Source organism: Hyla sarda, unplaced genomic scaffold (assembly GCF_029499605.1).
Source record: "Hyla sarda isolate aHylSar1 unplaced genomic scaffold, aHylSar1.hap1 scaffold_508, whole genome shotgun sequence".
NCBI lineage: Eukaryota > Metazoa > Chordata > Amphibia > Anura > Hylidae > Hyla > Hyla sarda.
In genome coordinates, this window is record NW_026610519.1 from 148,401 (window position 1) to 161,539 (window position 13,139).

At 44.4% G+C, this 13,139-nt stretch overlaps 3 non-coding genes and 2 pseudogenes across 3 annotated transcripts; all 5 read right to left on the reverse strand.

Annotated features, from left to right (window-relative positions):
- Positions 1 to 23: 23 nt before the first annotated feature.
- Positions 24 to 214, reverse strand: LOC130337893 (U2 spliceosomal RNA). The gene has a single exon (XR_008878700.1). It is a non-coding gene; the product is annotated as a U2 spliceosomal RNA (small nuclear RNA).
- Positions 215 to 2,298: 2,084 nt separating this feature from the next.
- LOC130337843 (U2 spliceosomal RNA) lies at positions 2,299 to 2,495 on the reverse strand. The gene has a single exon (XR_008878663.1). It is a non-coding gene; the product is annotated as a U2 spliceosomal RNA (small nuclear RNA).
- Positions 2,496 to 3,189: 694 nt separating this feature from the next.
- Positions 3,190 to 3,349, reverse strand: LOC130337847 (U2 spliceosomal RNA; annotated as a pseudogene).
- Positions 3,350 to 5,438: 2,089 nt separating this feature from the next.
- LOC130337846 (U2 spliceosomal RNA) lies at positions 5,439 to 5,619 on the reverse strand (annotated as a pseudogene).
- Positions 5,620 to 12,528: 6,909 nt separating this feature from the next.
- Positions 12,529 to 12,719, reverse strand: LOC130337894 (U2 spliceosomal RNA). The gene has a single exon (XR_008878701.1). It is a non-coding gene; the product is annotated as a U2 spliceosomal RNA (small nuclear RNA).
- Between the last annotated feature and the right edge of the window lie 420 nt (positions 12,720 to 13,139).

The following is a 13,139-nucleotide window of genomic DNA, read 5'->3' on the forward strand; positions in this document are numbered from 1 at the left end:
TCTTTCTTTTTAACCCTGTAAGGGGGTGGTGCACTGTACCCGAAGATACTGCCATATCGGGTCAATGCATAGGGCGACGGAAGCAAGCTTCGAAATCGGCCCCCGTTCTCAAAAATCCATTTAATATATGGTCCCCAGATAGGGGACGTATCAGATATTAAACTGATAAGAACAGATACTACACTTGATCTTAGCCAAAAGGCCGAGAAGCGATAACCGTGAAAGGGGCGGGCCCAACAAGGTGCCCTTCATGGGCACTATCACTGCTTGCTGTCAGGGAGGCTGCCAGACAATTTTCCATGCACACTCTGGGCTGGGGGGCAGTCAACCACCAGTACACACAGCAGAACCTAAACCCATACCATTATTGCTAAGCAGCAAGACAGGGGCCCATTGCACTCCCACGGGGCCTTTTTAAATGCAATCCATAACCCGGATTTGCCAGGAACCCTTCTTACTCCTCCTACTTGCATGTGACACTGGGCTTAGGATCTGCATAGGAAACACACACACAAGCACACACCTACCTTTGTTGCCTGCAGATGCCTCCTTGGCTGTCCCCAAACGGTATCAAACCAACACCCACGGGAAGCTGTAAGCATAGAGGACATGCCTGCACCCCATTGGACTTACCTGTGTGGGTTAAACCCGGGTTATTTGACAACCTATGGCGGTGATGGTTCTGCTCAGGCAGAGCAGTGCTGATGCTCCTCATAAAGCTGTCGCTGCTGTGAAGGTTCTAGGTGACATCACAAATCCCTATGGTTACATACACAACAAAGCTGGGTTGTTGTTGTTTACACTCTGCAAGGCCTGTGGAAGTGAGTGACATCATAGCACTGTAGTTCTGAGGGTTCTAGATGGATGCAACAATCTCCTGTTGCTTCTATGAAGGCCATAATAGACGACATCACCAAACAGCTCCATAGTCACATACACAGCAAAGGAGAGATGTTGTTTACACCTAGTGATGTCAGTGGTATTGAGTGACATCACAGCACAGTGCTAAGGCTCCTGGGCCTGGACACAGCAGCGGCTGCAATATCTCAACGGAGAATACGTTTATATATATGTGTGTGTGTGCGCGTATATATATATATATATATATATATATATATATATTTCTCTGCCGAAATCACTTTTAAACCCATTTCCACCTTTTTTTCCCTTCTCTTCCTCTTACTTTTTTTTCACGTTTTTTTACGTTTTTCTACGTTTTTCTCCTTTTCGCCTCTTTTCTGGGCGTATTATTCTTCTTTTTCTTCTTTTTTTTCGTCTAATGCATACCCCATCAGTGCAGCAATGCTTATTCAATACCGCCAGCAGATGGAGACACTGGGGGATAATTTTCTAAGGATTTATACTGATTTTTCCTGTCTGAATTTGTCGCACAGAAAGTTGCAGGCCAAATATGTGTGACATTTCTGCGACTTTAGCTTCTAGAGCATTTTTACAACATTATACATAGGTGCTGAATACATAAAAAGCGACTGTTCAGCGACAGACAAGTCGCATCGGCTGAAAGTAGGCCAGAATGTCAGTCCATGTTGGAGCAGGTTTAGATACAGTCTAAAGTATAGATCTCAAAGTCTGTGCACAGAATTTAGCAAGGGCCTCGCACCTTCTGATGCATCAGGTAGGTGCACAATAGCATAGCCTAACCCTCTGTACTTTGGTCTATATTGATGCGGGACATAGACAGCCAGCTGATGACCAATCCATTAGTGCAATGGATGGCTGGAAGCATTTGTCTTTGCCTTTGCAATACCACAGAAGCAATGCATGGTCAATGTACAGCAATGACACACCTGTGTGAACAGCCAGGAGACCCCCCCCCCCCCCCATGTTATGTTACATAGTTACATAGTTAGTACGGTCGAAAAAAGACATATGTCCATCAAGTTCAACCAGGGAATTAAGGGGTAGGGGTGTGGCGCGATATTGGGGAAGGGATGAGATTTTATATTTCTTCATAAGCATTAATCTTATTTTGTCAATTAGGAACATTCAGCACCCACCCGCTATCAAGGCAGCTGCCTATCATGTCATGCCCTACCTGCACAGGTGTGCTGGCTACTCAAATGATCCAATTAAGGAGGCCATTTAGTCAGCAGCAGCAGAAGTCCTGTGCCTGGACGCTCCAACAGCGGCCAGACACAAGCAGAAGCAGAAGCAGCAGAAGCAGCAGCAGCACCACCTTTTGTTTTTTGGCTGCAGCAGCAGCAAGGCCCACAGGGCTGGCTAGCCAGCAAGCAGGTAGCAATGAAAGTAGGAATCTTTCTTTTTAACCCTGTAAGGGGGTGGTGCACTGTACCCGAAGATACTGCCATATCGGGTCAATGCATAGGGCGACGGAAGCAAGCTTCGAAATCGGCCCCCGTTCTCAAAAATCCATTTAATATATGGTCCCCAGATAGGGGACGTATCAGATATTAAACTGATAAGAACAGATTTTTTTTTTTTTTTTTTTTTTTTTTTTTTTATCTAAAGCCGAGGAACGTGCTTTCGATTCACCCAAAGTGCAAGAAAAAGTGCAAACGTGTTACACTAAAAAAAACGTGCACAAAGGATGCGGTCTATCGCAAGCCCTTCTCCGATAGGAGAGAGGCCCCCCAACAAACCTTACCCTTCGCCTCCGGACCAAAAGGTACCTGCGAGGTTCCAGGTTCGATGTCCCTTTTCGCCGAAGCTACTAGGGGACCACAAATGCTCCCGGCATCCCCCTTGGCGTTAGCCAAGGTATCTGCCCGCAGAGCCGATTACGGTAGGTACCCTGCCAAAGCAGGAGTACCCGGGGTGTTTGCAGGGAGGTGCGGAACCTAATGGCCACACACACCTCCCCTAGACCGCCAGGAGGGACACCCAGAAGGGCTACCGCATCCTGACAAATCCTGTGAACACACAACACGCAAAAAGTGACACAGTGAGACAAAAAATAAATAAATAAGTGAATGTGTGCAGATATACTGCCCGGACATCCGGCCGGATCTATAAAAATTTCTCTGATCCTAGCCAGAAGGCCGGGAATCAAGAGGTGAGTGCCACAAGGTGAAGAGATTATGGTGCCCGTGCTTCAACTCAGTGAGTCTATTCTCCCAGTGAGTTTCGGCACCTCGGGGTCACCACTCCCCGAGGCACAAAAGTACCTCGGCTCTAGACCCTCTCAGCCTCATGGCGAGACCCGAAGGGAACAGGTCACATCGGGGCAGCCGTCGAGCTGATTCCTCAGAACCAGCCCCGGAAAGCCCTGGTACACCTGCATCCTCCATGCAGCACCCATCCCCACCAGCATGAAAACTGATAAGAACAGATACTACACTTGATCTTAGCCAAAAGGCCGAGAAGCGATAACCGTGAAAGGGGCGGGCCCAACAAGGTGCCCTTCATGGGCACTATCACTGCTTGCTGTCAGGGAGGCTGCCAGACAATTTTCCATGCACACTCTGGGCTGGGGGGCAGTCAACCACCAGTACACACAGCAGAACCTAAACCCATACCATTATTGCTAAGCAGCAAGACAGGGGCCCATTGCACTCCCACGGGGCCTTTTTAAATGCAATCCATAACCCGGATTTGCCAGGAACCCTTCTTACTCCTCCTACTTGCATGTGACACTGGGCTTAGGATCTGCATAGGAAACACACACACAAGCACACACCTACCTTTGTTGCCTGCAGATGCCTCCTTGGCTGTCCCCAAACGGTATCAAACCAACACCCACGGGAAGCTGTAAGCATAGAGGACATGCCTGCACCCCATTGGACTTACCTGTGTGGGTTAAACCCGGGTTATTTGACAACCTATGGCGGTGATGGTTCTGCTCAGGCAGAGCAGTGCTGATGCTCCTCATAAAGCTGTCGCTGCTGTGAAGGTTCTAGGTGACATCACAAATCCCTATGGTTACATACACAACAAAGCTGGGTTGTTGTTGTTTACACTCTGCAAGGCCTGTGGAAGTGAGTGACATCATAGCACTGTAGTTCTGAGGGTTCTAGATGGATGCAACAATCTCCTGTTGCTTCTATGAAGGCCATAATAGACGACATCACCAAACAGCTCCATAGTCACATACACAGCAAAGGAGAGATGTTGTTTACACCTAGTGATGTCAGTGGTATTGAGTGACATCACAGCACAGTGCTAAGGCTCCTGGGCCTGGACACAGCAGCGGCTGCAATATCTCAACGGAGAATACGTTTATATATATGTGTGTGTGTGCGCGTATATATATATATATATATATATATATATATATTTCTCTGCCGAAATCACTTTTAAACCCATTTCCACCTTTTTTTCCCTTCTCTTCCTCTTACTTTTTTTTCACGTTTTTTTACGTTTTTCTACGTTTTTCTCCTTTTCGCCTCTTTTCTGGGCGTATTATTCTTCTTTTTCTTCTTTTTTTTCGTCTAATGCATACCCCATCAGTGCAGCAATGCTTATTCAATACCGCCAGCAGATGGAGACACTGGGGGATAATTTTCTAAGGATTTATACTGATTTTTCCTGTCTGAATTTGTCGCACAGAAAGTTGCAGGCCAAATATGTGTGACATTTCTGCGACTTTAGCTTCTAGAGCATTTTTACAACATTATACATAGGTGCTGAATACATAAAAAGCGACTGTTCAGCGACAGACAAGTCGCATCGGCTGAAAGTAGGCCAGAATGTCAGTCCATGTTGGAGCAGGTTTAGATACAGTCTAAAGTATAGATCTCAAAGTCTGTGCACAGAATTTAGCAAGGGCCTCGCACCTTCTGATGCATCAGGTAGGTGCACAATAGCATAGCCTAACCCTCTGTACTTTGGTCTATATTGATGCGGGACATAGACAGCCAGCTGATGACCAATCCATTAGTGCAATGGATGGCTGGAAGCATTTGTCTTTGCCTTTGCAATACCACAGAAGCAATGCATGGTCAATGTACAGCAATGACACACCTGTGTGAACAGCCAGGAGACCCCCCCCCCCCCCATGTTATGTTACATAGTTACATAGTTAGTACGGTCGAAAAAAGACATATGTCCATCAAGTTCAACCAGGGAATTAAGGGGTAGGGGTGTGGCGCGATATTGGGGAAGGGATGAGATTTTATATTTCTTCATAAGCATTAATCTTATTTTGTCAATTTGGAACATTCAGCACCCACCCGCTATCAAGGCAGCTGCCTATCATGTCATGCCCTACCTGCACAGGTGTGCTGGCTACTCAAATGATCCAATTAAGGAGGCCATTTAGTCAGCAGCAGCAGAAGTCCTGTGCCTGGACGCTCCAACAGCGGCCAGACACAAGCAGAAGCAGAAGCAGCAGAAGCAGCAGCAGCACCACCTTTTGTTTTTTGGCTGCAGCAGCAGCAAGGCCCACAGGGCTGGCTAGCTGGCTAGCCAGCAAGCAGGTAGCAATGAAAGTAGGAATCTTTCTTTTTAACCCTGTAAGGGGGTGGTGCACTGTACCCGAAGATACTGCCATATCGGGTCAATGCATAGGGCGACGGAAGCAAGCTTCGAAATCGGCCCCCGTTCTCAAAAATCCATTTAATATATGGTCCCCAGATAGGGGACGTATCAGATATTAAACTGATAAGAACAGATTTTTTTTTTTTTTTTTTTTTAAACCTTCAGGTTTGGACATTAAAACATCAAAATCCAACTCCATACTTCGTCACTTAGACTTTCTGAAGTAAAGTCCAACTCATCATTAGGTCTTTCTTTTTATTTTCAATTTCAAACAAACATAAATACCATCACCAATTACAAACTTACAAGATATCTCCATTTCAAAAACTTCCATATCCCCTCAGCATCCTTATCCCCCAAATTCTTCCTATCACACAAATAAACAACATATAACCTATCTAGAATCATCTTAATACAACCCTCCACCGACACGTTTTTTCTTTTGAATACACATAAATTCCTAACATCCCAAAGTACTTCTTTAATAATGGCAAGCAACACAAAAAAAACCCTTTCCTTATCTCTCCCTACCATACTAAGTCCAAACATAACCACATCATACGACATATACCTTATACCAGTCAATTCTTTAAACAGCAATCTCATCCCTTTCCACACACCTTGCGCCATTTCACAATTCCAAAATACATGCATCACACTCTCAATCCCATCACACTCATCTCTTGGACACCTCTCATACCTTCCAATCCCTCTATTTCTTTGAAATTCTCTTACCGGTAACGCACCATGCAAACTCTGCCATACTATCTCACGTTGTCTATTTGTTACTCCAACAGTCATTATACTCTTCCACACTCTCCCCACATCTACAGCTCTCACCATATTAATTGAACATTCAACTTCGTCTTTTTTAATGTACCCAATCATACTCTTTTTACTCACAAACACTTCTGGACCCACACCAATCAACCTATAATTCTCCAAAAATTTCACCACATATACATACCAACTAGGACACACAAAAGCATAAGGCACTCTCAAATCTCTTTCCAACCAACCCAATTTACATAACACAATGCCACCCAAATATCTCACCATACATGCACAACTCTTTTCACCTCCCATCATTCTTTTCAAAGCAAAAACAATATTCACACCCAGATACACATCAACATTCGGAAAGTCCATTCCTCCATTTTTACCATCTTTCATTACAATCTCTCTCTTAACTCTTTCCATCTTTGTACCCCACAAAAACACAAATAACATTCTTTTCACCTTTCGCAAAACCATATAACTTGGCGGAAACACAACAGCAACATATAACAGTATTGGCAAAATCACACTCTTCACTATCATAACCTTACCAACCATTGACAACTCTCTCAATCTCCAAAAATTCAATTTCTTTTGCACTCTCTTCCCCACATCCTCCCAACTATTTCTACCATCCAACCGTTCATCCATCTTCACCCCCAATACCTGAATAGGCCCTTCCACCCCTTCCATACCAACATCCTCACTCTGAGTCACACCACCAAAACATTTATATTCACTCTTTCCCCAATTGACCTTAAAACCAGACGCACCACAAAACAGACTTACCAATAACTTGGATCTTCTTACAGCCGCAACAGATTCACTTACCACACATACATCATCCATATAAGCCAACACTTTAACCTCTTTACCACGACCCCCCGGAACTCTCACACCTCTCACACATTTATCCTTACGCAATAATTCTAATAATGGTTCCATAGCACAAATAAAAGCAATAGGTGACAAGGGACATCCCTGTCTCACCCCTGAACATACTTTAATCTCCTCAGTCATCCATCCATTAATCAGAATCTTACTATACACTTCCTTATACAACATTCTCACAATATTCACAAAATCACCTGGAAACCCCATTTTAACTAGCACCTTAAACAAAAACCCATGCGACAAACGGTCAAAAGCTTTTTCAAAATCAATTGACAACACACGAACCACCTGCTTTCTACACATACCATCCCACAATATATCTCTCAACAAACACAAATTCTCACTAATTCTTCTTCCTGGCACACCACACACTTGCTCCTCCCCAATCACTTGCTCTATCACGTCCCTCATTCTATTTGTAATCAGCTTTGCAAATATTTTATAATCCACATTCAACAAAGTTATCGGCCTCCAATTCCTTACATCATTCACATCCCCTTTCTTATAAATCAAAACCACTATCCCACTCTTCATACTTTCCACCAATCTTCCATTAGCCCACATATACTTAAAGATACTCTCCATATCATCCTTCAGTACATCCCACAATTTCACATAAAACTCAGCCGGCAACCCATCCTCTCCAGGAGTCTTATTTTTAGCCATACTATCAACCGTCCTTTTAATTTCTTCCATTCCAATCTCTCTCATTAAACTCTCATACTCATTACAATCTACCTTCTTATCAATCACTTCCAGCACTTCCTCAGCCAAACCCCTATCACACTGTTTGACTGCATATAAGTCCTCATAAAACTCTTTCACCACATTCAGTACAGCTTTGCCTCTCACCAAACCACCATCCTTATCATACACACTCACTAAATCATCCTTTCTCCCAATCACTTTCTTAAAAAAATATCTTGAACACTTTTCATCCTTCTCCAATTTGTCCACTTTTGCTCGGTACATTAACTCTTTTCCTCTTTCATTCAACCAATCCTTTATATCTCTTTTCACAGCATCAATCTTACCATCCACTCTCCATCCCTTCTTTTTCAACTTAATGAGAAACCCCAACCTTTTATTCAGCCATTCATACTTCTTTCTTTCCCTAGCTTTCCTTTTATAACCTTCCCTCTTGAAAAAAACCTTAGTTCTTTCTTTAACCCACTCCCACCAACACAATAAATCCAAAAATTCTTTTTTCTTCTCACACCATAACTTATACTTCTTAATATACCTATCATATACCTCCTTTTCATCCAACAGTTTCACATTAAGCTTCCAGTAACCCCTCCCACTTATGCAAATCTCATCCAACACCAAACCACAACTCACACGCTCATGATCAGAATAAATCACTCTCTCTTGCTTATACCACATACATCCTATCATTTTGGACACAAAACACATATCTAATCTTGACTCACTCCTTCCACTCTCAGCATGATATGTTGCTAACACAGGATTCACACCACACACTTCAACCACATCTCTTAACTTGAAATCACTCACCATACTCTTAAGCATATTTCCAGAAACATCCGCATCCCTCCCAATCTCACAGTTGAAATCACCTACTAACAACACTGGTTCCTTCCCAGACAAAAACCCCTTAATTATTTCAAACAAACCCACCCTCTCCTCCTTATTCACAGGTGCATAAACATTAATTAACTTAAACTTAAACCCATGTAACCCAACCTCCACCAACACACACCTTCCTTCCCTTAACACCATTTGACTACAAACTTTAAACTTATTATTCCTAAACAAAACCCCAACTCCATCATTTCTATTTACATTAGAGCAAGACCACACTGCTGGTCCATATCTCCACTCCTCCTTTTTTGGAGGAAAATCCAATCCACATTCCTGTAGACAAATTATGTCATTATTAGTTCCTGCCAATTCCTCCAGAATGGCCGCTCTTCTATTCTTATTTTTAAAGACTCTAACATTTGACAAACTAACCGAAAAAGACATATCAAATCAAATAACAACCCATAGGAAGAAAAAACCTAGAAGAGAGTTAATGAACTTTACGGCTCAGTGTCGAGGGAGAAGTTTCTTCTCCAATGCATTTATCCATTTCACCCTCAGATATTGCGGCAAAACGATTACTCGTCTCCACCACCGTCTGCTCCATCTTTTCACCACTGGCACCTCTCGCCGCCTTCCGTGGGGGACGAAAAAGATCTTCCTCTCTCTCTTTAGCACTTTCCTCTTCTGAATTCGACCATTCAACTTTTTGAGTGCCAGACACCTGAGGACTAGGCACCTCTTCAATTCTCACCTCCTCCTCCATCTCCTCTTCAATCTCCTCCTGCACCTTCTCTTCCACCACCGTTGCTTTCTCAATAATGCTAGCAATCACACTCTTTTCTGCCATGTCTGCCTTTGCCTTTTCCCTTTTTTTAATTGCCAAATCTTTTCTGGCCTCTTTCTCCTTCTCCCTCTTAGCCACCTCCGGACAATTTCTATACACATGTCCAACAAGGCCACAAAGATCACAAGTTCTGGGCTGTGGACAAGCTCCCGCCTCATGCCCTGGCATTTTACAATTTCGGCACTTCTTATTACCTGGACAAGCCTCTTTAACATGTCCAAACAGCAAACAATCACGGCAAAACAATGGCTGGCCATAATAATAGACATAACCCCGGTTTCCAGCGATTGAAAAATTGGCCGGTGGGTGTTTCACTCCACCAATGCTCCCAGGATCCAGCTTCAGTTTTACAAAGAACTTCCATGTGCCATTAAACACACCCAAACTACTAGTTTGCTTCACTCCCCCTTGGACACTTTCACAGTAGATACTTAGAAAGTTCTTAATCATATCCGGGTCTAAGAACGGATTGTACATATGTACAAACAGAGTCTTCACTCCCATCTCAAACAGAGGAAAAAACTTTACATTTTCCAAGACAGGGTTACTGGCATTTCTTTTCAAACATTCATAGAAGTTCTGGCAATCAGCTTCATAGATGAAGGACACATCATATATTCCTTGCTTCCTATTCTCTTGCACACAGAACAAACTATCCATGCCAAAACCGCCCAATTTCTCCACAAGTTCATGTCCAATGTACTCAATCCGATTCTTACCCCGGTCAGAAGTTTCCACCACAAAACGTACAGTCTTCTCAATCGCAGGGAGGTATTCCTTTCCAGCCATTGTTCTTCTCTTGTCTGTCGATTCCACAGTAAGATCACCACTCCGGATTCCTGCTCAGCAGAACACCCGCACCCCTGACCCAGACCAAGTTTACACTTGATCTTAGCCAAAAGGCCGAGAAGCGATAACCGTGAAAGGGGCGGGCCCAACAAGGTGCCCTTCATGGGCACTATCACTGCTTGCTGTCAGGGAGGCTGCCAGACAATTTTCCATGCACACTCTGGGCTGGGGGGCAGTCAACCACCAGTACACACAGCAGAACCTAAACCCATACCATTATTGCTAAGCAGCAAGACAGGGGCCCATTGCACTCCCACGGGGCCTTTTTAAATGCAATCCATAACCCGGATTTGCCAGGAACCCTTCTTACTCCTCCTACTTGCATGTGACACTGGGCTTAGGATCTGCATAGGAAACACACACACAAGCACACACCTACCTTTGTTGCCTGCAGATGCCTCCTTGGCTGTCCCCAAACGGTATCAAACCAACACCCACGGGAAGCTGTAAGCATAGAGGACATGCCTGCACCCCATTGGACTTACCTGTGTGGGTTAAACCCGGGTTATTTGACAACCTATGGCGGTGATGGTTCTGCTCAGGCAGAGCAGTGCTGATGCTCCTCATAAAGCTGTCGCTGCTGTGAAGGTTCTAGGTGACATCACAAATCCCTATGGTTACATACACAACAAAGCTGGGTTGTTGTTGTTTACACTCTGCAAGGCCTGTGGAAGTGAGTGACATCATAGCACTGTAGTTCTGAGGGTTCTAGATGGATGCAACAATCTCCTGTTGCTTCTATGAAGGCCATAATAGACGACATCACCAAACAGCTCCATAGTCACATACACAGCAAAGGAGAGATGTTGTTTACACCTAGTGATGTCAGTGGTATTGAGTGACATCACAGCACAGTGCTAAGGCTCCTGGGCCTGGACACAGCAGCGGCTGCAATATCTCAACGGAGAATACGTTTATATATATGTGTGTGTGTGCGCGTATATATATATATATATATATATATATATATATATATATATATATATATTTCTCCGCCGAAATCACTTTTAAACCCATTTCCACCTTTTTTTCCCTTCTCTTCCTCTTACTTTTTTTTCACGTTTTTTTACGTTTTTCTCCTTTTCGCCTCTTTTCTGGGCGTATTATTCTTCTTTTTCTTCTTTTTTTTCGTCTAATGCATACCCCATCAGTGCAGCAATGCTTATTCAATACCGCCAGCAGATGGAGACACTGGGGGATAATTTTCTAAGGATTTATACTGATTTTTCCTGTCTGAATTTGTCGCACAGAAAGTTGCAGGCCAAATATGTGTGACATTTCTGCGACTTTAGCTTCTAGAGCATTTTTACAACATTATACATAGGTGCTGAATACATAAAAAGCGACTGTTCAGCGACAGACAAGTCGCATCGGCTGAAAGTAGGCCAGAATGTCAGTCCATGTTGGAGCAGGTTTAGATACAGTCTAAAGTATAGATCTCAAAGTCTGTGCACAGAATTTAGCAAGGGCCTCGCACCTTCTGATGCATCAGGTAGGTGCACAATAGCATAGCCTAACCCTCTGTACTTTGGTCTATATTGATGCGGGACATAGACAGCCAGCTGATGACCAATCCATTAGTGCAATGGATGGCTGGAAGCATTTGTCTTTGCCTTTGCAATACCACAGAAGCAATGCATGGTCAATGTACAGCAATGACACACCTGTGTGAACAGCCAGGAGACCCCCCCCCCCCCCCCCCCCATGTTATGTTACATAGTTACATAGTTAGTACGGTCGAAAAAAGACATATGTCCATCAAGTTCAACCAGGGAATTAAGGGGTAGGGGTGTGGCGCGATATTGGGGAAGGGATGAGATTTTATATTTCTTCATAAGCATTAATCTTATTTTGTCAATTAGGAACATTCAGCACCCACCCGCTATCAAGGCAGCTGCCTATCATGTCATGCCCTACCTGCACAGGTGTGCTGGCTACTCAAATGATCCAATTAAGGAGGCCATTTAGTCAGCAGCAGCAGAAGTCCTGTGCCTGGACGCTCCAACAGCGGCCAGACACAAGCAGAAGCAGAAGCAGCAGAAGCAGCAGCAGCACCACCTTTTGTTTTTTGGCTGCAGCAGCAGCAAGGCCCACAGGGCTGGCTAGCCAGCAAGCAGGTAGCAATGAAAGTAGGAATCTTTCTTTTTAACCCTGTAAGGGGGTGGTGCACTGTACCCGAAGATACTGCCATATCGGGTCAATGCATAGGGCGACGGAAGCAAGCTTCGAAATCGGCCCCCGTTCTCAAAAATCCATTTAATATATGGTCCCCAGATAGGGGACGTATCAGATATTAAACTGATAAGAACAGATACTACACTTGATCTTAGCCAAAAGGCCGAGAAGCGATAACCGTGAAAGGGGCGGGCCCAACAAGGTGCCCTTCATGGGCACTATCACTGCTTGCTGTCAGGGAGGCTGCCAGACAATTTTCCATGCACACTCTGGGCTGGGGGGCAGTCAACCACCAGTACACACAGCAGAACCTAAACCCATACCATTATTGCTAAGCAGCAAGACAGGGGCCCATTGCACTCCCACGGGGCCTTTTTAAATGCAATCCATAACCCGGATTTGCCAGGAACCCTTCTTACTCCTCCTACTTGCATGTGACACTGGGCTTAGGATCTGCATAGGAAACACACACACAAGCACACACCTACCTTTGTTGCCTGCAGATGCCTCCTTGGCTGTCCCCAAACGGTATCAAACCAACACCCACGGGAAGCTGTAAGCATAGAGGACATGCCTGCACCCCATTGGACTTACC